The 27,707-nt window shown below is 25.4% G+C and overlaps 1 long non-coding RNA gene across 3 annotated transcripts in view; it reads right to left on the bottom strand.

Moving 5' to 3' along the window:
- The window catches only part of LOC107436716 (uncharacterized), a 441,993-nt gene that overhangs the window by 56,220 nt on the left and 358,066 nt on the right, over positions 1-27,707 (bottom strand). For all 3 annotated transcript variants that reach the window (XR_015434629.1, XR_015434630.1, XR_015434628.1), the window contains one exon: positions 13,267-13,415. This is a non-coding gene — a long non-coding RNA (uncharacterized LOC107436716). The remainder of the gene's footprint in view (positions 1-13,266; positions 13,416-27,707) is intronic.

Here is a 27,707-nt window from a genome sequence, read left to right as displayed (position 1 = left end):
TAACTGACATAAAAACTTTAATTATAGCGATTCACACAAAAGCCAAATTAATTTTTTTCCAGGAATCCTCAACACCCCATAATTTAACAAATTTTAATTTTGACAATGAACACATACACACACTCACATTGTTTGTTTAATAATAAAACTATAAATGATTAATTCGTTAATTTTACACATGTTTATAACATTAACGCGCAGTAACGATGAAAAGTTAAAAATATTAGAATTGCAAGATCAAAACATCATCTAGAAGAATTTACAAGATCAAACGCAGAAAGCAAAAGTTTGAGGGGAAAAAAAATTATATTTTGAATTTGACTTTATTTCGAAGTAAACAGAATTGGGGTTACACAAGAATTTTAGAGAGTATTATTTACTTAATATATAATTATTTTTCTTCAGATTTAAATCAACCATGCAGTTTTAAAAAAAAATATGAAAGAGGCTTAGAAAAGGAAAATTTGTAACTCTGTAAAGTTTTGTAATTCTGTAAAGTGAGGTTTTTTCTCATCTTCTTTTAATTATTTCACCCTAGTTTTAATTTTTTAAGATAAAAATAGAGAGAGCATTGTTTAAGAGATTGTTTTACTTTTAGAGTAATGATAAAAACAAAAATATAGAACAATAATTTTTAAACTCTTTTTCTTACAAAAATGTTGGAAGGAAGTTGAAAATACATTTTGATAATGTCTTTATTAAATAAATAATCCCAAGAAACTAAAGCTGTGAGCGAGTTTCATTCCCCCTTTACATTCACTTCTAGCAAGTCTTGAAAATGGGCGCCTATTTTTAAAGCGCTTGAAACATGTCGACAGTTATTTCATATTTGTTTATTTTTGAAGCGATTGAAGTTTTCAATCAGGTAAGGTATGTAATATTTAATAGAAACGTTTATAATATTTTGCAAGCTGCTCCTGAATTATAGCTATGGTAAAATTGACTCATATTTTTATCTATTAAACACAAAATCTAAAAATTGGCTTAAAACGAGATACAATGCTTTCAAGAGTCATTCCAATCTTATTGGGAAAAGTCCTGATTTTGAAAAATATACCCATAAATTTTAGAATCTAAATTTAGCCTAGAAATCTGTTTCGTTAAACCAAAGCTTCGATATTGTGAAAATTAGGTCCTGTTTATTAAAGAAAGTTTTAAAAAAAATGCCTTTAAAAGAGTAGTAATTTTGAATTGTGAATGAATGACATCATTAGTACGTTTAATTATTTCGTGAATGGTCTGTTTTAATGATAAAAATAAAAATTAAAATTTTATTAAATTTCGTGTGAAATTTTTGCAATTGCTTTTACCATAATTACATTTTTCATGAAATCTATTTGTGTTAGGACAGATTTTCCCAGACTCTTATGATAAATTTTAATTAACTTTTCACAATATTTTCTCCAATGTACTAGCTTATGAAATATTAACCGGTGTACAATCAACCATATACATTTTAACTAAATATAAGTGGTTATAGAGCACGTGTTTAAACATTAGAGCTTGTTCTATACCTTCACTAACAAATTAAACTTAAAATAGAAATTAAAGATTTACATTGAAAATGTAATTAGGTTTAAAATAATTATCGCAAAATAAGAAAATTATTTGATGAATAAAAGTAAAGTAGTAGATTATATTACTTTCTATACATCTAAACGGTGTTTATTGATTGATTTTCTTATCTTTATGATGTGCATTCACAAACTTATACAAAAATTGCTCTTTTTCACTAACAATGTACAATTAAAAGAACATATTTGATTAAATGTACACTTCTTATTGCAAACCAAATTATTCATATTAGAAAAATGTCTTAAAATAGACAGGAAGTTTAGACAAAAACAGTTGCACAAGAGTGGAAAACATTTTTCTTGATATTAAAAAAATTTAAACTGATTAAAGAAAAATTCCATCTTCCTCACAGGATTTTTAATTTTTTTTTCTTTTTTGCGTTAAACGTTAAAAAATTTCATGACTTTCTTCAGAAATCAAATTTTTTTCCAACTTTTTTGAGTTATTCAGGTTACTTAGATACTAGGAAGGGCTCACTATATACTCGGGTGCACCAAAACAATCGACCGTTATTTTAAAAAATTTATATATATATATATATATATATATATATATATATATATATATATATATATATATATATATATATATATATATATATATATATATATATATATATATATATATATATATATATATATATATATATTTTTTTTTTTTTTTTTTTTTAAATTTAACTACTTTTTCCTCAAACGTAAAAAATCACTTTTGATTTTAAAAGTACATTTTGATTTGCTTAATAACTTAAATTTATTTTTTACTAAATTAAAGAGTTGATAAAATGAAACTAAGATTTTAGGTTAATTTAAAAGAGTTCAATTAAATGAATAATGAAGTATCATTAGAATAAAAATGCAATTGTCAGAAGATACTATAATGAAGGCATACGTATAATTTATACTATAATAAATATATTTTTTTTTATAACAAACTTAAATATTACTTTGATAAAATACTTTAAAAAAAATAATAACTAAAAAATTAATTTATTATTTAATGATTTTTATGTTAATTAATACTATGAGTGGTACAAACAACTTATTTAATGCTTGATGAATTTAATCGATTTATATGTAATATTTTATTTTACTATTCCAACATTAAGTATTATTCATTAGATTTTTAGATTTAGATTTTTTTTATTATTCATTATTCATTTTATTATTCATTTTTTATTATTCATTTTTTTAAAACTAGAGAAAGTATTTAAATTAATCTATGGATAACATGATCCAGTTTCCCTTCACATCACCAAAAGTAAAAACTACGAGTCATACATACATCAGAAATAGCTTTGTAGTTAACAAAGGGATAATTATTGTGAGCATGATGTGATTAGATAGATTTTAATATTTTAATTAAAAGAAATATATTCTTATGGATAAAAAACAACTTTTTTAATAAAATAGTAAATTTAAGATTTAGAATATAATAGAATGAAATTGCCTGGATTTTTCTCAAACTCAGCGATAAGCCCTGTTTATATAATTCATTTTGTCTAAAATAAAAAAAAAAAAGACTTTTATATTTCATACGTTTCTAAACTTATCATTACCATATCTTGAAAGTGTCCAACCATTTCTTTAAAATAAGCCTTTTTAGAGCCAATTATAATTCTTAAAATTTTATCGCTTACTCTAAAAAACCATTAAATGAAAAAAAAAAATTCTCTTAGCAAAGTAAAAATTGTTAAGCATGTACTTGAAACTTGGTAAAGATACTTAATAATTCAATATACTAGAATTTAAAAGCAAATAATTTTAAACAAAAAATCTTAAAAACAATATAGATATTAGTACCAAAAAGAGGGGAGGGGGAAAGACACAACTGCTAAGAATATCTATAACTGCCTCAAAGTGAATATTGTTATTATAATATTGTATCTCAGAATATTGTTATTATAATAAAGCTATCTAGTAAACTGATGAATATATATTTATAGTATACCTTCGGAAATGACAGTTTCTTTGACACGGACAGGTTTTTAACAGGTTGACAGCTTTTTAACTGTTTTGATAAAAACGTCACACTTAAAACCCTGTGACAAAAACTGTTAAATACTTCAATGCTTGATATTATGCATTGGTAAAAGCAGTTCTATTGATATTTTAAATAGCACATTGCATATTGTGTTTAAAGTCAGCTGTTAAACTATTTTTTTTAAAATGTCTTGAAGGGGTTATGTCAAATATTAAATACTTATTATGCCATATAATTAAACACCCATTAAATAAAGACCCCTATTTGTTAATAAAAAATCTATTGGAAGCTTTATAGTTATAAAACTTGTAAGATGTAAAGAAATGAAAAAGTTGTACTGGATAGTAGGTATTCTAATAAAAGGAAAAATAATATTAAACATTCTCTAAATTAACTGGACGATCATTATCTTACATAAAAATTTAGCTACAATAAAACACAAAACCTTAAAACACAAAATTTAAATTCGTAGAAGAACAGATTCCTCCTAATCCTTTTTTAATATATTTTTTCTTCAAATCATTCTTTTTTAATTTCATGCAGTTTTAAAATTTAAATTTTATGTAGTTGTAGGACTTTACGAAATATATACTAATAAATAATTAATTAAAAAAAACTCACAGGATATAAAAACAAAATGAAATATTTCCAGGCAATTAATTTAAAAAGTTAAAAAAGTCAAATAATAATTGCACAAATTTTTATTTCATTTAGACTATTTAAAAATCACTAAAAGATGAGAGCTCTCAAATAAAATAATACAAAAAAACTATAAATATAACATTTAAAAAAATTAATTTTCTGCTAAAAAATTATAATTTTTACTTCATAATTTTTATTAAATTTGTAATATTGATATATTAGCATAAATCCATATTTATATTTATACGTTAATTTAACATCGTAAATGTACAATTTAAAACTTCATATACGTTATGATTTCGTGATTATCATTTCAACTTTTGTCAAATTGAAAACCAGTTGTCATCAAAAACTCAACATATATGGTTTACTGAAAGTATAAGCCACCATATGTAACAAAATATCTGCTGGAAACTCCATATTTATAAAATTACTAACAACGATTTAAAATTAACTCATAATATCAAGTTTGAGTAATGTGATATTTTGAACAATAATTTCTGCTTTGAGGTAATTATTGCTAATTATACATTTATATATTAATTTAAACTTTTATTTATTTAAACATTAAAAATAATATTTTTATTTAAATTAGTGCACAATATAGTGTTTGTATGGGAATATTTAAAAAGAAAATTAAACATTCATAATTTAGATGTTTAATAAACCATTTTCAGCTTGGGAACAAAAAATATGTATTTATATTTGTGAATAAAAGTGATGAGCATACACGAATCATATTTGAGTATGCAAAAGATTGATTGTTCTTTAAAACGTGTTGGAACATTTAAATTTTCAAATTTTGATGCGAAAACAACCAGAAAAAGTACATAAATACTTTAAAAAGTTGTTTCGAGTTTAATTAAACACTGCTCCAATCAATAGGTATATATTTTCGTTTAATTATCATTAAGGAAAGAATGGTCATAATGATACTAATACTAATATATACTAATTTGTATTTGTATATATACTAATTTGTATTATATATACTAATTTGTATTGATAAATGATGAATTAAACAAATGACCCTTATTTGGAATTATTTTATAGAAATGAAAAATTTGAAAATAATAAACAATATTGCTTTTGGAGAAGAAAAAGAATTTTATAAATATGAACTATGTGCATCAGGAAAAAAAATTGAAAACTATAATTTAAAAAAAGTTATTTTGAATAGAATGTATAATAAAAGAGGCAGGGGGGTAGTATATCTTTCATAACATACTTCCTCTTCCAATACGCATTAAAAAAATAAAATAAAATTTTTTGAAAATCATCATCATTCCTAATTTAGGTGATCTATCAAGTTTTTTTTTTAACCCCATAAGCTACAGAATTGCTTTAAGCGTCTTTCATTTTTTAAAAAAAAAAAGATATTTAAAACAATACGAATTATTAAAACAATTTGAAATAATTCAAACAAGTTTTTTTTCCTATAAACTATAATATAGTTTTAAGCGTCTTTCATTTCTTTAAAGAAAGATACTTAAAACGATATTTATAGCTTGTGGGGAAAAAAAACTTGATTGAATTATTAAGTATACAAATTAAAAGCAAAAAAGAAAAATTACACATTTGTATTAGTATTTTTTTTAAAAAAAATAACAGACAAAGAAGGAAAAAAAATGGCAGTTGTATACATTTCTTTCTTCTTTTTCTCCTCCCTCCATTATGAAAGAGAATATATATACTATATATATTTTTTTTCCATCAGCAAAGAACTAAAGAGAAATCCCAAAAATAAAGCAGAAGCTCGCATCGCGAGGTGAATCTGGTTTTGCTTAGTCTCAGTGTGGTGGAGTCAGGGGAGAGGGGTAAAAAAAAAATCGTTGCTAGGTTAACCCTTTCTTTCAGAATATACCGGTGTTTCTACGGCTCCTGCGAAATAGGCCACTAGGGTTTTCAGAGCAGGTGTTTCTTAGCAGAACAATGATCACTTATAAAAAGATTTTTTTCAAAGGATTCGGGTTAAGGAGACTCTGCACTTTGAATCCTTTTTACATCATCGCCTAAAATTTTGAGGATCTCGATTTTATAAATTTAGTTCTATTCAACAGAAAAATAAATCTTACATGCATACACAAGATAAGTACAAAGAATCGCTGAAATAATTTCATTTACTAAGCAAAAAGAGGCTGATTTCACAAGTCTCAACTTTATAATAAAACGTGATAAAGGAAGGGGGGAAAACTATAAGTATGTTTTAACTATTTATAAATTATCAACTTGTAACAGCTATTCGATTATAAAGATACTTTTTATATGAATACTGAGTGATATATTGCAATTAATTGACATAATTAATGTGAAATATTGCATCTGCAATTTAAAATATAATGATGCACCATTTTTCTATTAATAAGAAAGTGGAAAGCGTAGGGAATAAAAACATTCCCAGAGTGATTTATTTGATAAATATTAAAAAAACATAAATAATTGCTCTCACAATAAATAAAAACAATTCAAGAACCACTAAATAAGATTTTTGAACAGATTTTTTGCAAGAAAATAGAATAAGATTAGGTAGAATAAGATTTTGTGCGCAGTAAAATTATTAAAAATAATTTGAATGCGATTCATTACATAAAAACCTATCATAACGTTTAAGATCACAATCAGTCTTTATCATAATGCAATCAGACACAGGATAATTACAAATACTATGAAAAAAAATCTCTGATTTTATCGAATTTCACTGATTCTGTAACACGTGGCATGCATTTTATTACCAATTTTTCAATTATGTTTCACTCTTATAAAGAAAATATATCACAACACACTTCTTTGTGCTTGAAAATAATCTTTTTTCCTATATATATATATATATATATATATATATATATATATATATATATATATATATATATATATATATATATATATATATATATATATATATATATATATATATATATATATAGCAAGACCATTTTTTTGGATAAAATATTAAACTTTTAGGTACATTTCCCTAATTTTTGGGTATTTTATTACATTTCCTAACATTTCATATACTTTTTTGCAGATTGATGAAATTCCCTGCATTTTCAACCTAATACAACAAAGCAAAATAAACTTTTCATTAAAAAGTTTTTCAAAGAAATACTATAATGCTGATCTATTATTATTGAATGGAACCTAAAGCGTAATATGGTTCAATAATTTGGGAAAATAATAAAGGGTAAAGGTTAGAAATAGAGAAAAGATGCAAAGAATATTCTCAATTGTATTTTGCTTAACTTATATATCAACAAAGGAACGAAAAATTATCAACTAACTAAAAATTCACATTTATTACTTAACTGTAAATGCACAAAACATAAAATGCATGTTTAAAAAAAATCTGTTTTTAAATATGTTTCATTACATTACCGGAAAGAGAAAGGAAGTAAGAGTCTCAATTTACATACTTATCCCACACTAAATAAAAATATATAGTTATGAATACATTATATTTATAATATGTAAGTAAAATATTTATAGCACATTAATTATTTTGTATTGACCCTAACACATTTCTTTAAATGAATAACGAAGATTGAGAAAGCTGATGCAACACTGTTCTAGTTTAGTCACTGTTCATTTCTAAATAATTAGAATAAGAGAAACTCCACATTAAATAAATATTATGTATGTTTGCACTTAGTTTTTGCGTTAACTAACTAATAACAATGTTTTTCAGAACAGTACAAAACAAAACAAAAAAATGAATAAAGCACTAAAGAAAATACATAAATATTTCACTTGTGCTTTGTTCACGAATTGTGTTTTATTCATGTTGTTACTTGCTTTAGTCAATATTGAATTTCTAAAAAATAATATAACCCAATAAAATAATAAAATCCGATAGAAGTATTTTTATTTAAAATGTATTGCGGAACAGAACTTGACAGGCATATTTTCAAAGGTGTTGGTAAATTTATATGATTCACCCAACTATATGGAATGGAGAAAATACACTTCACGATACGGTAAAAATTTAAGGCAAACTGTAGAATGCGAAACAAAATAATTCCATATAAAAATATTTAGGGATTATTTCAAAAAATCAATCAGGGAGAAAAAAACATTACACCAAAAGCTTCCAATTTAAAGACATCAATTGTTTTCGAATTTGAGACTGACTAAATGGTTGACTACATTTAACTTATTTTTTACCTTTTTTAAATAAAATGTTTCAGTTCATTAAAAAACAGAAATAAAAATTTTAACTTCTCAATTTAAAAAAAAAAAAAAAATTCAGCTTTTTGCAATAAATTGCTGTAACGAAATAGCATTAATTTTTTTTAAATTTTCGTTATATTACGTTCATTTCATATTGCACTATTTAATTATTTGAATACCTAAACAGGTAATAAACCTGGAAAAAATTTATTTTCACGCGAAATTTTTCCAAAACTGTCCCAATTTTAGAGTACTTTTTAAAATATCCAAAAATCAGTAAAACTCCTGATAAAATCAGGAGTAACTGTCAAAATCCAGAGAATTTGGCAATGCTGAACATTTATCACAAATCGATAAATATTTAGTTACAATACTAATTTTCGAATAATTTATCATTGCCATATACATCATATAATTATCTTTATGAATTGGTAAGTTCTTCAAACCCACTTTTTTAAAATTAAAATAATACTGCTTCATTAAGGATAAATTTTAAGATAGCAGGTAATAATAAAAAAATTTCGACCTAAGGAAGAAATACAGTTGTATAGCACGTTTTTTTTTAAATTATTTTATTTTATTTTTTAGTTATTCCATTTTTCTAAAAATGTAAAGAAAAGGTATCAATCACTATTTTTCTAGATAACCAAAGTAATTTTACCAAAGCAAAATCCATAACACTATATATGTTTAAAATATTTGAATATACAACAAAACCAAAAGTTATTTACTTATTAATTTTAAAAAAAAAAAACATTTAATTAATGATATCACTATGATGATGGCCTTTTTTTTAAATTTTCTGCTTTTAGCCCTTCGCAAATGCAAATCACTACTTTATAGAAAATTAATATCTTAAATTTTAACAGAACAAAACCGATAGTAGATTTAATGGTGTTCAAATTTCAATTATGATAAAATTTTATCATGTAAATAATCATGAGAATTCAAATATTGTTTTACAATGTATCAACATTCTGATAAATGTATTTAGGTTTTAATTATAATTTTTTACCTCAACTGCTGGCTTCATAAAATTTTTGAAAATAGAAAATGAATGAAAACACTAGCTTTTCTGTTGGAATCTCTCTAAATTTTATAAATTTTTGATTTAAGAAAATTTTATGAAATTTATCTACTAAAGCAATATTTTTATCAATGAACCTATTTATGGAAAAGATCTAATCTAACACAGTGATATGACTGCACGTGTTAGTGTTTCCTGACAGTTTGAAGAGACAATAATCAATTACGAAGCAATACTTTTAATCTACTTGAAATTGTAATTACAAATGAAATTTTTCATTTAATGCAACATGAACAATTTATCAATACAACATGAATTATCAATAATTATACTTATGCAAACTTAAATGTATTTGCCTTCTCTTCTCTGTTTCATCAAAAATCAAGAACCATACAAATATCAAGTGTGCATATATAGTTGATTTTTGTTGACAAGGTGATAGAAGGTATATGCAATATTTATATATCACACCAAATTCTTTTTGAAGAGTCCCTTTTAAATTTCAAAATAAATAACTTAACAAATTGGGTAAAAAAATTTTGCAACAATCTCTATTTATCTGCAATTTTTTACCTTATTTATTAATTTTGCAATTTAAAAGGGATAAATGTCCTCAATAAAAAGAATTTGGTATGTTATATAATTATTGCATCTATAACCTAACCTTGTGGGCAAAAATTAACAAACACTAAATCCCCACCACTGAGGTGTTTTTGGTGCACTCTCATTTTACAATTTAAATTATTGAGATTGATTAAATTACTGAGTTTTATCATCCCATAAAAATCCACAAAAGACAGTTTTATATTCATACAAAAACTCCCTTAGATACGATTTCAACTGCTAAATAGAAAAATAATAATAATAAGTGCAGAGGAAGCAGAATTTACAGCAATGTGAGGTGTCATAACATATGCACATAGATAGCTGGTTCGTACATGAAATTCAACAACCAATTGGATTACAATGCTTTACTGCTTAACAAAGGGGGCCCAGACCTAACAATATGTAAGGTGTCATATTACATACAAATAGGCAGTTAACTTATGAACTTAAACAACAAATTTGATCTGTTTGACAATTTATTTCCCCAAGTGTTAATTAATATAAATGCTGACTCAATGTTAGGGAAGAAAAATTACACATATTTGTTTCTCCTCCATTTTACTTATTTAATGTTTAAAACTGTAAGAAACTTAGCCATTTTGAATGTTTACTTATTTTTAGATTAGAGAGATTAAACCATGATTGACATTATAACATTAATATTGTTTTGTGCTTTAAGATTGTTCCTGACAAATTTTTTTAAAAAAAGGAGCTACAATTTTCTTGTCTACAGGTCTCAAATGTTTATCCTAATAGTTGCCAAAAATATATGACGAATAATGCTATGCACGTCACAAAAAATAAATAATAATTGTTACTTTTGCTCAAAAATCAAGGATAATGCTTGTGTTGGCTCATTTTAAAAAAAGGATAACTTGCACTAAACTAAACAATGAAATGATTGTTAAATAACCAATAAATAATTTTTCTTTTTAAGGAGAACTTAGAGCACCAAAATAGGAAGTAACATCTACAATGTATCTAAACACTTATGAAAATACACTGCATATATAATATTTTGATTTTTTTTAAATTGCACTACAAAACAGTATTTATTAGCCGAGAAGTATTATTTTCACACCTTTTTCAATTGTAATATTTTTTTTTAAAAATAATTTTTGTGTTTTTGTGTGTATTTTTTGTGTTGGATGTACAGAATCAGGCACTGTAGTTAAATTTTAAATAGCAGGGAAAGAAATAGGCCTGTATGGAAAATCATCCGTTTAAAGTGGGTGAAATATTAAGGGACTATGACTAAATTCAAATAACTTATTTAGTAAACATGACAATGTAATTTGTTCTGCTCTACAATACATTGAATTAGATTTTACTTTTAGTACTCGCTTAGAAAAGGCACTTTCGAAAAATATTTATAATGTGCATGGATACTAATCTGTGTTAGTCATAATGGAGTATCATGTCATATTATATATTTTAATACTCAATTCAGAAAACATGACATGGTAAAGGAAAAATATTTTGATCAAGAGAGAAAAGAAAATATTATGTCTGAAACTCATATTGCCAACTTTTGTAAACAAAACACAAGCTGTAATTATATAGAATAAATTTATGAGTAGGATTAAAAAATCTCAAATAACAGTATTTTTAACAAAATATGAGTGTTTATTCTGTTTTTATTAACAAAGAGTCAGGTCAATGATTAAAATCATCACAAGAAGCTTAGAGTAACTTAGAAAAGCTTAGTAAGCATTAGAGGTGAAAATTTTGAATAAATATATAATAGTATTAACTTTGGTAGAAAAACTGGTGCTTCGAAAACAATTTAATACTAGTTTTAATAAGCATAAATCCGAGATAAATAATTTTGAGAAAATGTATCTAGTGGTATTTATTTATTTATTTTTTGTTTTCCAGTAATTGAGAAATTAGTGTTAATCTTTAAACTGAAATTGATCTATTTCTTCTTCTAATATAGGATATTATATATATATATCATACTTCCTATCTAATCATAACAAGACAATATGTGGTACTTGGCCTTTCTTGTGAATTATATCATTAAAACTAATGTGTCAGTTTTACTAAACTACATAACATTATTTAATTTTTAAAAGCCTTGTTATTAGTTCTAGTCTGACTAAACATAAAGTGTGACACAAAATTTTTGTGGAGTATAGTGGATACTTTAGTGAAGTATATGTATACTTCCTATCTAGCCATGACATAAGATCATGAGGTACTTGTTCTATTTAATAATAACAAAAGCTTATATGGTGCTTATCTTTTCTTGTGAATTATAACATTAAAGCTAATGCGTCAGTTATACTCAACTGTATAACATAATCTTAAAAAAGCACTGTTATTTGTTCTAGTCTAAATTAACATAAAGTGGAACACAAGGCTTTTGTGGAGTATAGTGATACTTATACTTCCTATCAAATCATGCTATATGATCATGTAGTACTTTTTATTTAATCACAAGAAAATATTACTTCTTTTTTATCATTTCTTGTGAATCAAAACATTTAAATTATTTCCTTGGTTTTGCTATGCTACGGAAAAAAAAGGAATTTGTTTTTGCTTGACTAAACATAAAATGGGAGATGATGCTGAAAGAGTAGTGGTATGCTGATATAGGACTTCAATAATGAAGAAGCACTGGGAATTTTTTTTAGTTAAACTGAATATAATATGGAATATAACTTGAAGAATCACACGTATTTGGTTTAGGTCTCATTGAATAATGGTGAGGAACAAAAAAAACTTATGAAAATTCCATTTCCAATTTTAGTAAACAAAACAATTGAAATAGTACATCAGCAGATTTTTATTAAATTTTATTTCAATGACCAGGAATTAGGTGCCAAGCTTAGTTTTAAGTCTAATTTTAGCAAACAAAACAACCGAAGATTTTTAAAAAAAATACACTGGCTTTTATTCTTATCCTTTATGAAAGAATTATGTGTAGTTACTAGTGAGAGAATAAAAAATTATGTCTCAATCTCATGACCTAATTTTAATTAACATATTAACCCAAAAATTCATACACCACATATTCTAATACCCTTAATTCATTGATAAAATAGAATCGGGTGCTAGATTCCAGAAACACCGGTATTGGACTTGGATTTGTTATTATTAAATCTAAATCGAGAATCGAGTGCTGTAGTTAAAATTAAAATGTCAATTTTAATAATTATGACACTTATAATTTTCGTCTTAAAATTATTTCATTAATAAATATCGGAATATATATTGATATTATTTTTTTTTAAAAAATAATGCAATCAAACAAAAGTGACACCTACCTTTTTAAGCGAAAAAAATTGCATCAACATCCAGAGGGTAAGTAAAATCCAATAACTATGATAATCACACCTTGTTGGCAACAATAAAAGAGGTGGCGGCACTGTTATTTGTTCCCTCTTTAAAATGCAACTCAGGGGCATGAAGAAATCTATTAAGAAGAGATGATGGTATAAGATAGGCTTAGCATCCACGATAGAAAGACACAAGTAACACAATATGATGGACACATAACACAAATCCAAGGCTAATGAAAATTTTAGTATCAGGGAGTGGTTCAATGGTACATGTGGCACAAGTGATAACAGGCAGCTGAATAATAGGTGCACCAGTGTCGAAATCGACATTCCTGAGCTGACGAGTTCAAATCCTTCCTTAACCCTAAAAACTGAACCCGCTATGGCAAACACAAGCGCTTGCAAAGCCGTGGCGCTGCAGGCAAGCCGTGAGCAGCATGACCGTTGTAGGGGTGTAGCCAATTACTATCCGCATGCGCCTCTAGCTTATTTTTTTCTCTTCTTTAAACCGTTCGAATAAACCAATAAGAGAAGCGAGATAAAGCTCACACCATCTTTGATTGACAGGAGAGGGGCGGGGATTGAGGGATAGGCGGGCTCAGAGGAAGCAATGCAGATGTTAAGAAGCACATCACTATTTGGTCGTTGGTAAATAAGGATAGAGCAATCATTGGGTGGAGGGGCTGACTCCGCCTTTTTTGCTCTCCCAAATAGTTCTACAAGGGGATCCTAAAGGGGATTTAAAATAGGCCACTAGGCGGAAGGTCGGGCAGATTTTGGCAGAATCTTGTCGAATGAGGCTTACAACAAGTGCAGTTGAAACTGGGGCCCACCCACCTACCATGTAAGAAAAGAAAAAGAAAAAATGAAAGTGGACTTATGTTCATGATGTTATTGGAACACAAACACACAGAGTATCCTAAGGAATGTTTTACACTATGTCAAAAGAGAAAAAAATCATTGAAAAAAAGATTCAAAAATAATAAAATAGTAATACATTTGGTCTTTGTTAATAGCGATATATTATATACACATAGAACACATCATATACGTTAAAAATTAAAATAACATAACACTTATATCATCAGAATATTTATATATATATATAAATGACATAAGAAAACATTAAAAAGAGTTGAGCCTTCAATTTATTTTTATTTGTTTCGTTACATTCTTTTACTTAACATTTATGATAAAATTACACGCACAATGTTAATTTTTATATATGGGTCATTCTCACAAAAACAGTCATTTTCATGTCCCCAGTATATTTTATGTTTGTTTTACAACTTACGAAAAAATTTTTTTCATGGAAAGTGTCCTTCAGAATGCAAGCTAACAAAAGAATAAAAATAAAATTATCAATTTTTATTTTTTATTAATTTTAGGTAATAAAAATATACCAATATGTCATTCCCTCACTTGTCCCCACTGCTGATTTAAAAAAAGAAAAAAATTGTTTCTGAAATAAAAAATTTTTTTCTTCCAAATTTGTGTTTTTTATTTGAGAATATTGAAATATAGAATTCAGAAAATAAATTTTAAATTTAATTTCTGATAAAAATATTAACACAGCACTATTTTAAACTTTGTCCCCAGTGTTTCGCGTCATTCCCTCACAACAATGTTCTTATCACCTGCAATCATCTTAGAATAAAAATATTTTAATAAAAACTTCAGAAGTTAACAACTGGCATCATAGAACAAAATTGCAGTATGTTTCCATCTTCAACTTAAAGAAGCTTTGCTGTGGAATAAATTTGAATGAATCAAACCAGGTAAAATTTTTTACATTTGTCATTCCCTCATGTCGTTTTTTAGAGTAAAATAAAATACAACTTCATCGAGAAAGTGGATAATTATATGTTGCTCTCTTGTATGAATATAATTGTATGTGATTGACTTCAGAAATTAATAAAGCCTAACTGTTATTTTTAAATTTTATTGAATTCGTCATTCCCTCACTAGTGTATAAAGTGAGGGAATGACGCTGAAGTGAGGGAATGATTCAAGATGAGTAAATTATTAAATTTTTTTTTGTTCAATCGTGCCAGCCAATTTTATTTCCCAAACCTGTAAAAACTATTAAATATATAAGACTAAATTATAATAAATATTAGATATGCTTAGTATGTTATCATTTTCAAACTTTAGGTAGATGTAACTTAGATAAAAACATTTATTAAAATAAAATATCATTCCCTCACTATTAGTGTCAGTCCCTCACTTTTTAAATAGTGAAAATAATTAATTTACTTATTAATTAATTTGAAAAATAAATTAATAAATTTATTTATTAAATTAATTAATTTATTTATTAAATTAATTAATTAATTATTAATTATTATAAATTAATAATTATAAATTTATTATTTAAAAAATCAAATAATTTAAATATTAAGTATAATTTATGGGATATATACTTTCTTTATAATGCCATTACATATTTCTATTAATATAAAAAGTTTCAGAGCTTTTTATTCACTTTACTTTTTTGGGATTTTATGAACTGAAAAATGACAGTTTTCGTGAGAATGACCCATATATAAAAAAAAAATTAAAAATTATGCATTAATGAAAGAGTGGATTCTTTTTTTTTTTTTTTTTACATGGAATCAAATTATACTTAATAAAATCTTGAAATTTGTTGAACAATTTTGCATGCAAAACTGTGAGTACAGCAGGTTCCTTTGAAAATCTATTTTGAACTTATGAGTACCAAACACTCAGAGTAGTGCTGTATTAAGCAATAAGACCTCCCTCAGCAGGTTCATTTGAAAAGGTTAAGGGTAACATAGCTTCCATAATTAAAATTTAATTGAACTAGATGATTTATTTAATATTTTTGAATTAAATAAATTTCAATGAATTCGGAATAATTATGATCAATAATTATACATTATATTCAATATGCTACTTTGAAAGCAAAGAAAATGTCTGCATAGGTTTATAAAATTAAATTTTTCCAGGAAAGCTACTTTCAGCAAAAAAGGATGTTTCAAACTTTATGAGATTATCTCAATAACTGTCATCAATAAAAACTAAATGCTTTGCTATGAAAATCAATACTCAAAATTTGAACATCAAAAAAAGTGAATTAATTTTACATGTATCACCAATTTAGGAGAGAATATATATAAACACTTTTTTAAGAAAAATTGTTTATTTTCTTCAAATTTTTTCCATTCTCAGTATAGTGCTTTGGATAGGTTCAGGCTCAGTTAGTACAAATATTTGACAGCACTTTAAAATATATATTGCTACGTTATTTTCTAAATTCCAAAGGAATATTATTCAATATCATATTCGTGATTAATTTCATTTAATTTAGCTTATGCAGGCCATTTTAATTGCAAGAGTATATAAATTCAAACAACTAACAAGTTAAGAAGATAACTAACTCAAAATGAATGCTAACCAAGGAGTAACATGGGTAAAGTACAGCAGAGCGTAGTAGTACTTTATATCAACTTTTCTTGCTAAAGGGAAAGTAAAAAAAATCAGAAGAGCATAACAATATTTGTTGACGAAATTTCTAAGTTTCGTAAACTGTTACTAACAGAATAAAAAAATAAGAAATCAAAATTAGTCTAAGGATCCCCATTATGAAATAAACTACTTATTTTAGCAACATTTTGTAGTTATGATATATCTGCTGGGAACAATTTATCAAGTCATGGTTTAAATAATTTATCAGCTTACATCCTATTTGGAGATACTGGGAATCAATATACATAAATATATTAAAATGGAAGTTAAAAAAACTCTGAAAAAGAAATTTTAATAAAATTTTTTTTAAAAAACACAAAACTTTAAAAAATGCTCTTTGATTAAAAACAACAACAAAAACACGGTTTATTTTTTTAAATAAACTTTTTTTCAGTTTTTTGCGAGGCCTATGCATAACTATAAAAAAACTATTTTAAAATTATAATATATTTCGATTTATTTCAAAAAAAAATTTCGAATGCTGAAAAAAATTATAGATAAAACTAAATACAAATTTTGTATTTTTTCTAAAATAAAAAATAAAGTTCTAATATAAAATAGGGCACGTAAATTTTATTTGTATCAAATACCAACTCAGTGCAAAATAATTATTTCGATTTCACCTAAAAGTAGAACGCATACTTGTAAAAATTATTTCATGGATCAAGATTCTTATACTATATATATATATATATATATATATATATATATATATATATATATAAGAGGATGAAATAGATTAATTTCAGTCACTAATTTCTGTTTCTCAATTAATGGAAAGCAAAAAATAAATAAATAAATACCAGTCGATACATTTTCTCAAAATTATTTATCCCGGATTTATGATTATTAAAACTAGTATTAAATTGAACTAGTATTAAATTGATTAAATGATTCGAAGCACCAGTGTTTCTTCCAAAGTTAATACTATTATATATTTACTTGGAAGATAAGATATTTTTATTTTAAATCTTAAGACCAAAAATTAGTAAATAAATAAAATAAACTTACTGTGTCTAAATCTTATAAATTGAGGTTTTTCATTGAATACGTAAATCTTTTTCTGCAACCCTTTTCTTTAAAATAAGAATAATTAAAAAAAATGATAAAAAAGATATTTGGAATCGGAGTAAAAGATAAGGGATAAAAAAATGTTCTGCGGGGAAAAAATAATCAATTTACTACTTAAAATCAGGTAGGGCAAGTTCCTTTCAGAGTGGAAAAAACTGCCCCGAAAAAAAAGAAATTTCTTTCAACTTATATAAGTGGAAAAAAACTCTTATTTAGCATTGAAAAAATAAATAAATAAAAAAATAAAACAATTCAGTATTAATCTAAAACTTTTAAAAAAAATTGTAAAAAATAGTTTATAATTGTATTTTCGAGTATTTAATAAATAATTTTTAAATAAGTGAAAATAAAAAACATGAATTGAAAAGAAAAATGAATTTCATTTCCTTTCAAAATGAAAAGAAAAATGAATGATTTTCTTCAAAAATTAAAACAACTATAGTTTTCTTTTACTTCAAAATTTTGCATAAAGGAATATAGTTGAAATTTATAGTTATATAAAGAACTTTTAAAGTATCGTAATCAAGTGATTTATTATTGTAATGTACAAATTAAATATTGTATTCATTATTACAAACAGTATACCAATTAAATGCTATTAAATATGTATACTGAATAAAATTCTCACATAGTACATACCCTCCAACTGCTACGGAATTTCCGTAGTTTCAGAAATCTTCTTTTCTGACGGTAGCAAAATTAATGTCTTAATATTTAAAAAAAAATAATTTTAGCGTAACTTGTCCACTATTACTTATAAAAGTGCATGCCATATGGCTAGATTCTTAAGTTCTGATAAAAGTTTTATGAGAGATCCATTTGCTTTAAAAATTTCTACTTTGATTCGCTACCACTAGAAAGAATTATTTTCAAAATCCTCATAAGTTGGAGGGTATCTATGGCTATAAATCTTATGGCATAACCAACGACTTCAATCATCTTGCCCTCGACTGTAAAAGCAACAAAATGGAGTTTTTTAAAATTAGATTTAACTTAGTAAATTAGAAAAGTCATTTTCAAGCAATTTAACAAAATTCAATAACATTACTTTGCTGCTTCCAGCAAGATAGACAGGTGGTAAAATGTGCTAATTTAAGTGTGCTGTCAAAGTAATCCAAATATGATAACAATTATATTCATATAAGAATCGTCCTTGACCTAAGGCATACGGGAGATAGAAAAACAATACACACCGAATCTTATACGTTATTTTACGAATCTATTGATAGATCCTATGATAGATATGTTTAAAACTAGGGCTCGAAATTAACGGAGATCTGTTGATCCGAAACCACTAAATTTTGACTAGAACCACCATAAAGTAATTATTAGTGACTTCAGGGACTAACAATTGATGTAAAGAGTTGGTATATTTTCGGTTTCTAGTTTTGGTATGTGTTAAAATATACTTTATAAAAATTGTAAACATAATGCATTTACTGTACAGTAATTTTCATTTAAATTCACATTGTTACCTTTCTTTAAATTTTTGTTTAAAAACGAAATTCTAATAAAGGCAAGCAATCGGAACAGTAATGAAAATGTGTAGGGACTAGTTATATCTTTTAGTCATTAATCTACCCGTGATTAAAATTATAAAAAAAAAAAAATCGTCCTTGACACAAAATAAGCATGAGTATGAAAAACACAAAACCTAATATATCTTTACCCATCCTAAGAATCTTATAGTACATCTCATTACTTAAATTATTTTTACAAAACTGTCAAAGTATTTCTAAATGATTTTTTGAAAATGAATGCAATATCATATTCTAAAATATTTATTTTAAATCATAAATCTGAAAAATGTGTTCAGGCACTTTAACAAAATTCAATTAAATGTACTAAATTTTAAAATTGAGACAGGTATTGAAAATTTGCTTACTTCGAGTAGTCAAAATGAACCAAATATGATTAAACCTATTATAATAAAATAAAAATCGTTCCTGACAAAAAACATACGGGAGACTGAAAAAAAATACACACCTAATCTGATATCCTATCTTACAAATCTTATGATATATCCTATTATTGACAAATATGATAAGAACCTGAACTTGAAATTAAAGGTGGTCTGTTGGTCTGAAACCACTAAAATTTGACTCGAACCACCACCATAAAAAAATTATCGGTAGTTTCCTGAACCAGCAATTGATGAAAAAGGATGGTTCTCCGTATTAGCTTTTAGATTTTCTGTTTCGCGTTTTGGTTTGTGTTATTGTCGCAAAATATCATATTTCATAATAGTTATGAATATAATACATTTACCGTATAGAGTACAGTGTATTTTTATTCAAATTTATATTATTACCATTTATTAGCAAAAATTCTAATCGTGGCAGCTAAAATGAGTGCGGACTAGTACAGTAATAAATATCTTTTAGTCACTAGTCCACCCCTGATTAACTCTTCTTTTATAAAAATTGTCCTTGATATAATATAAGCGTGAGTTTGAAAAACACAAAATCTTAGATATATTATCCTTTCCTAAGAATCTTATAGTATTTCCCATAACTTAAATCATTTTCACACAATTGTAAAAGCATTTTTAAATTTATTTTAAAAATGGATGCAATATTAAAATCTAAAAAATTGAGCCAAATTTGTAAGGCAGGAACTATATTTTTAAGCATTTTAACGAAATTCAATTACATGACTATACTAAATTCTAAAACAGAGACAGGTGGTAAAATGTTACTTATTTCGTGTTGTCAAAGTGACCCAAATATGATTAGAACTATTCTTATATAAAGATCGTCCTTGACATAAAACATACGTGAGACTGAAAAATACAAAATCCTAGATCTAAAGAAAAACCATTTCCAATAACACGATATCCCAGCGGAAATATTTAGAGTAGACTAGAGGAAAGAAAAAAAAATTAGCTTTCTTCCGAGAGTTTTCACTTACATAGCTTTACACCCCTTTTTACCCTTGAAAATCTACCCCTTTTTGCTCAGGTAAACAGAAAGGGTTGAGAGAAGGTAGTGGGAATGACCTACTTTTACCCCCAAAACACAACTCCTTTCCCCAATACAGAGGGGGGAGGGGTGAAATGTTTTGAACAATATGCATTTTTTTCCCGTTACTTCCCCTTTTTCCGAATATGTATCAGTAGTGTAAGGGAAAAAAAAATCCAGTGGGTGTAGGGGGTTTTAAATAAGGGGAGGGTGGAATTCGAGAAAAGGTCCCAACGTTCCCATAATGGAGATTCGGGATTTACCATTCCCGGAAAGACACCATCTGCACTAGAAGGGAGATAAATTTAAAAAAAATTTTTTTTTTTTTTCTCTAACCAGGTCAAATCGCAAATGTATTAACTCCCTTAGTTGCTATTATTTTAATCTTGCAGGTTTCTACAATAGAGTTGTGTTGGCAGTGAAACTATTCTAACTGACCCAGTTAACCAATAATAGCACCGATATTGCATCGGGGGTTAGGTACCAGGTGGTCACTTTACAACTTCAAGAGCAAACGAAATTTTGAAGGTTATATAGAGGACGATAGATATAAATAAATTGTACAGTATTGATCTTTTAATAATTATTAAATATTAAGAGGAAGTTTTGCTTTGTTATTCATTTGCAATTTCAAATAATATTAAGATTTTACAATCGATATTTATTAATAAAATATCATGTTTAATAGTTTTTCTTAAGCTCTTCCACAATCCAAGAATTGAGATAAACTATTCATTAAATCATCAAATTTTAATTTTAGTAATTTTTGTTCACAAAATTTTTAAAATCCTTCTGCTTACAAAAGTTTTTCGTAAACAATAACATAAAAATTTTAGAATATTGCAGGATTTAACAATTTTCCCACAGCAGAAAATAAAGAATTGATTAAGATTTAAAATAAATATTTAAAAAAAATATTTGATAATATTTTATATAAATTACATCATAAATGAGAGCATTGTAATTTATTGGGTTCAGTTAGCGAATTAATTTAGCATATGTGGAAGCATAGAACTTCCCTTCATATCTAAATTTGATACATAAGAAATGAGTTTCGACACAACAAAATCAAATTGAAATGTTTATGAATTCACCTCCTATCAGCATAAATAAATGCTTCATTTCTGTTACAGCCGATGAAAAATTAACAATTAACAATTAACCACAATTTTTTAATCGAGCTAAAAATTTAAATAAGATAAAAATGAAAATACTTTTTTCGCAGGTAAATATAATCATAGTGGCAAAAATATGAAGAATTTAATTTAAAAGAAATTAAAACAATAATAAATAATTTTTTCTAAATAAATACATGTTACTAAAAGAAACCAACTCATAACGTTACTACTATAAAAACTGATGAAGCAGTTTTGAGCTAAAACAAATTTTTTTTAGCCATTTAAATTATAATATCGTTGGCCGTTTAATTGAAATTAACATTATAATTTAATTTAAATTATAATGCATTCTGTTGCCTATATCAAACAGAATGGAAATTTAATTAAATTAATAAATGAAATTTTTTAAAGGGCCTATCCACAAATGAAATCACGTTTGGAAAGCAGTAGAAGTTAGTGATATAATAACAGTTGGTGACAAGGGGGGGGGGAGAGGTAAACAAGAAATGTGACGTCATACCTTTGGTTAAAATAAAAACATTTGAAATTAGCAAATTAAATATTTTTACATTATTTATTTGAACATTTCCTTTTCAGCTTATGTTTATTTTAAAACGATAAAGAGGCTGTTTTTGTCTAATTATTTTGTTTTGTATTCACATTAATTTTATTTTGTATCTCAAAACATTGATGGTAATTATGGTTTAAACTATTGATGGAAAGTTTCTTCCACAGTAAAAAGAATCATTTAAAAAAAAAAAAAAAAACTCCGAAAGAAATGTGGGAAACTGTCAAACTCTTTTCCAAAACAAGAAACAAAAGTTTCTTGCAAACAAAAAACTTTTTTTTCAGATCAATTTAAAATAATTTTTTTAAGTAGTTGCGAAAAACTTTCTGGCAATATATTAAATTTAATTTTTTCAAATTTAAGCTGTTATTATGCTTATGGCTAAGAAATTGCATTGCTCATGTTTAGGTTCTTACATTTCATCAACTTCATTCCATTTCGTCTAGTTTTTTCCGGACAAAATCCCTAGCCTGGTTTAAATTAAGTCCTAACTAAAAATAATTATTATAATTATTAACCTCACAAATGTTATTAAAATAAAAAGTTAAAGTTTAAAAAAAAATTTTTTTTTGGATCAAAAAAAAAGCATCTGTTCTTACAAAATATTGGGGATTGAGGCTCGTAAAACCTTACGATTTTTTTAATGATAAAAAATTATATTTATTATTATATTATATAATAAAATTATATTAATTACATGAAATTTTATTGGTTATTACATAAATTAATAAAATTATATTAATTATATGAAACATTTATATTATCAAATATCATAATATATCATCAAATCAAATATCATAATGCATTTTTTGAATATGTTGCCAGATTTCAATTATATAAACAATAATCAACAACAATTGACTTTATTTATGAAAAGTTATCAGTTTTTATGAAATAAAATCATCTATGCAACCTGAAAAAGTTATTTAATTTTTGAAGAGAAAACTCTGCAAAAAATTTCTTAAATTTGGATTACATGATATTATAGATTATATAGAACTGCTTTGATATATTTTAATCATATCTATGAAACTAAGTAGTATTCAATCTTTTACGATTGCTTTAAAATTGAATAAGGTTTCAGATTTTTTTTTTTTCAGTTGTAAAGCTAAATGCAGAAATAGAGAATCACATTTTTGTTTTCATATTAAAGAAAAAAAGCATGAAGAAGCTTAGAGAAAGTAAACATTGATGAGTTTCTAGAAGAGCACGTTTTTACATTTTACTGATAGTTATGCACAAAATATTCAGTTGTGAACCAAAATCTTTTTTTCATGAATAAAAGATTTCATTTATAAGGATATATTAAAAGAATTAATACTAAAAAGTTGAATTAAAATTTTATAAAAGATTCTGCTGAACTATGTTAGTTAAATCCAGTCTAGGTAAATACAGGGTCTGCCTCCTATTTTCTCGTCACCATAAATCGTGCCTTACTTATTTAATTTTTTTTTTTTTTTTTTTTTACTTTTTTACTTTGCTTTTTATTTGCTTTATTTGTTTTTTTCATTCGCTTAATTTGTTTAAATCCATTTAAATTCGTTGCAATTAATATTTTTATATTTTTTTCCCCCAAAGTTTTTATACTAGAAAAATGTAATTATGCTCAAGAAAATTTAGAATTTTAGAACCAAGATGTTTTATGCATTGGCAATTTAAAGGTAGATTAAAATTTCCAAAATGTTATGGTACCATAAGTTATAGAGACCTAGAGAGACAATTCTGCAATATCACTAAGGATTTAAAATATATTTCTGTTAAAAAGTATTTCCTTAAAAAGATTTAAAATATTTCTCTAAAATTAACTCGAAAAAGTTTTTTTTTTCTATAAAAAACTCAGGTACTCTGAGCTTTTTAAAAATAAACCTTGTTTTTTTCAAATAATGATGAAGTCTAACACTTAATGTCGAAGAGGGAAAGGAGTCAAAAATGCTGGGTAAAAAAGTGCAACATTATTTATGGATAGCCTCAAAGTCAAAATAAAAACATATCTCTCAGAAGTTAATTCATTTCAATAAAATATTAATAAAAATTATTCTATTATAATAAAATGAAGAGTGTTTAGGTCTGTGTGTGTGTTTCTTTTATAACTCAAGAACTAGCGTCCTGAAATATGAACTGAGGGTTAAAGGAATGATAATTTTAGTCCCCGATCCTAAAATTCGTTCATATATTTCAATTAGATTGTTCTTGAGAGACGTATGAATTATTGGATAGAAAACCGTTATTAATGTAAATTAAACAGCACACGATTCTGTTTTATCAAACGTTTTAAATATAAAATCAGTGAGATCTACTAGCGGATTGCTCTCATTAATATTTTTAAAAAAAGAGTTTATTCTACGTTCTATAATATTTAATTATTTTAATACGCTACGTTAGATAAATTCAATGATGAACGTAGGGCATAGGCGGACTACGACACCAAAAATACGCGTTTATTTTGCTACACGTCTGAAAACAAGTGCGTATTTTGCTTATAGTTATATTTTTAAAACGTGATTCGATAAAATTAAGTAATCTAAAATCAACGGCAATTTAAATTTTTAAAAAAAACTACTTAACAGCAAAATTAATGGAGAGCTACTAAATGAGTACTAATTAATTTAGAACAAACGTAAAAATCCACTATATTATTATCAGCGCAAATGATGCTTGATTAATATTGATAATAGGTCCGAATTGAAATAAAAAATAATCTATGTACTAAAATGCAAAACTAATGAAGAAATGGTATTTATTGATTTAAGAGAAGCTTCAAAAATAGCCATAATATTATTGACGCTAATGATGCTTAATTCTCTTTGGTAATAGGTAATAATTGAAATTTTAAAAAAAAGCCTATGTACTAAAAGTAAAATTAACGGAGAAAAGGTACTTGCTCGCTAAGGAAGCTTTTAAAAAGTCGCCATACTATTATTGATGCAATGATCTTTAACTAATTTGATAAGCAGTACTGGTACAATATCAATTGGTGCAGTTTTAATAGATAGAAAATAGACTAATTTTGGTACAAGTATTATATTAATATATTTTGTACCTATTAAAAAGAGCACAGTTTTATTATAGATTATGTGAAAAGAGATTTATTAAAAACAGATAAGTACCAGAGATAACTGCTGATTGTCATAAATTTTGCCTATCATGTGTTGTTGAGTAATAACTGCAAACTGTTTTCAAAATCAAAACAATAATGTATAGTAAAAATATTATTTACTTTACTTTTATTTTTGTAAGTGTTACAATAGTTTTTAAAATTGCAAGTTTTGGAGAATCTAAAACAGGTGTTAACATAATCATGTTACAGATATACTTGGCATGAAAAATTTGCTTGGGTGAAAAAATGAAAAGTATTTAACTCAACATAAGTACATTTGATATGAACATCAAATGTGTAATCTACGAATTTGAAATATTTTAAATTAAAAAATAAGAATATAAAATTGTAACAATAAGTTTATCATAACAATAAGTTATAACAGTAACAATAAGTTATATAAATTGACGGCAAAATTAATTTTTTTTAAAAATGCATAAATTTTTCAAGCTAATCTACAAAAAGATACTTATTTTTACATTTACTCAAAAATAAATACATTTCATAATCATATTAAAACATATTGATTGTAAATTATTGATTGTTAAAAATTAATGGTTTAAAATTATTACAGTCTCCAGGGAGTATTTTTTATATGAAATGAATTTAGAATTATTTTTCATAATAATTATTTTTCTTCATCAAAAAAATTAAAAAAAAAAAAATTATAATAATTTTTTAAGTGTGTTATAGCAAATGTAAATCATGTCAAAACTAGCCCAATCACCACAAATTAATATTTTTGAGATATAACGATTATCTAAGCTTTAAATAAAAGGTCAATCGAAACTATTTAGTTAGAAATACTATATATTTAAAACAAAATCAGGCAAATCAATTAGTCCTTTCCTTATAAAAAACAAACAATATTAATTTTTAACTTCGTTAAACTTTTATTATGATTATTATAGTATTGTTTTTTTTTTAATATTTAAAAGAGAATGATCTAAACTTTATTTTATAAACGGAAAAAATTATGATTAATTTTCCTTATAGCCTGTTTGCTAGCGTACCCACTTCTACAGAAGAGCCTTAAGTTGTAAACCACATTCATTTTAAAATTACATATCTTTCTTCAATTTATAAACAAAATAAAAATATTTTTATAAAGTTATAGTTTTATTTCAATTTATAAACAAAACAAAAATATTTTTATATAGTTCTACTTTTATTTCAATTTATAAACAAAATAAAAATATTTTTAAGACACTGCATAATTATTTCAACTATCAGTTGTAGATAAAATAAAGTATTTCTTTAACAGAAATATTATATTTTAATCATACCATTCTAGACATATACAGGGGGTTTATGAAGAAATACACATATTTTTTATACTGAGTCTAGACAGCTTCTTCGTGAATTATGCATCCCTTTGTTCGATTTCCAAAAAGAAATTATTTTAGTGGAAATTCATTTTTTTTTTCTTTCAAGATCCACTATGTTAAAATAATAGAATCAAAGAACATAAAAAATATCACGTGAAATTAATTTATTGAGCCTATAAGAAGGCGTATAGTAGATATACGAATATAAGTTGTCTTATTACAGCAGCCATTTTTAATGGTTAAAAAATGTTTTGATTTTGATCAGCCAGAAAAATCAAAATTATACGTTACAGAAATTGACAGGAAATCACTTTAAACTAATGTCATTAGTACAGTATTAAACTAACAAACGATATGTCATTAGTACAATATGTTTCTGCATTTTAAAAACTTAATTTCCAACATTTTGAAATTTATAGCTCGTTCACTTGGCTCCGCCTATAGCATCAAGTAAAGAGAGCTTTCAAACTGTTTTGGATTAAAAATCGCTAAAATACGATATGAAAATTTCATTATTAGTAGTACTCTTTCTCTTTTCACACTCTTTCTTTTTGTTTCAAAACGACGTTTTGAGAAGTATCTTTTAAATTTGTGAGCTCAGGTTCCTCGTTAGGTGGGGGGGGAGGGGGGGGAGAAAAAGAACGAATTGACGTATTCTTAAATTTAGTCTACGATATTTTAAATTAACCTGCCCCTGTTTGGTTTATGTTTTAGTTATTTAGTATATAGTACATATGTTTGTATACACCTGATCGATCTATTATTAGTTTTCATATCAGAAGCTTTGAATTGACC

Source organism: Parasteatoda tepidariorum, chromosome 6, assembly GCF_982258835.1.
Source record: "Parasteatoda tepidariorum strain Cologne lab strain chromosome 6, Ptep-v5.0, whole genome shotgun sequence".
In the NCBI taxonomy this organism is placed as follows: domain Eukaryota; kingdom Metazoa; phylum Arthropoda; class Arachnida; order Araneae; family Theridiidae; genus Parasteatoda; species Parasteatoda tepidariorum.
This window is presented reverse-complemented; position numbering and strand designations above follow the sequence as displayed.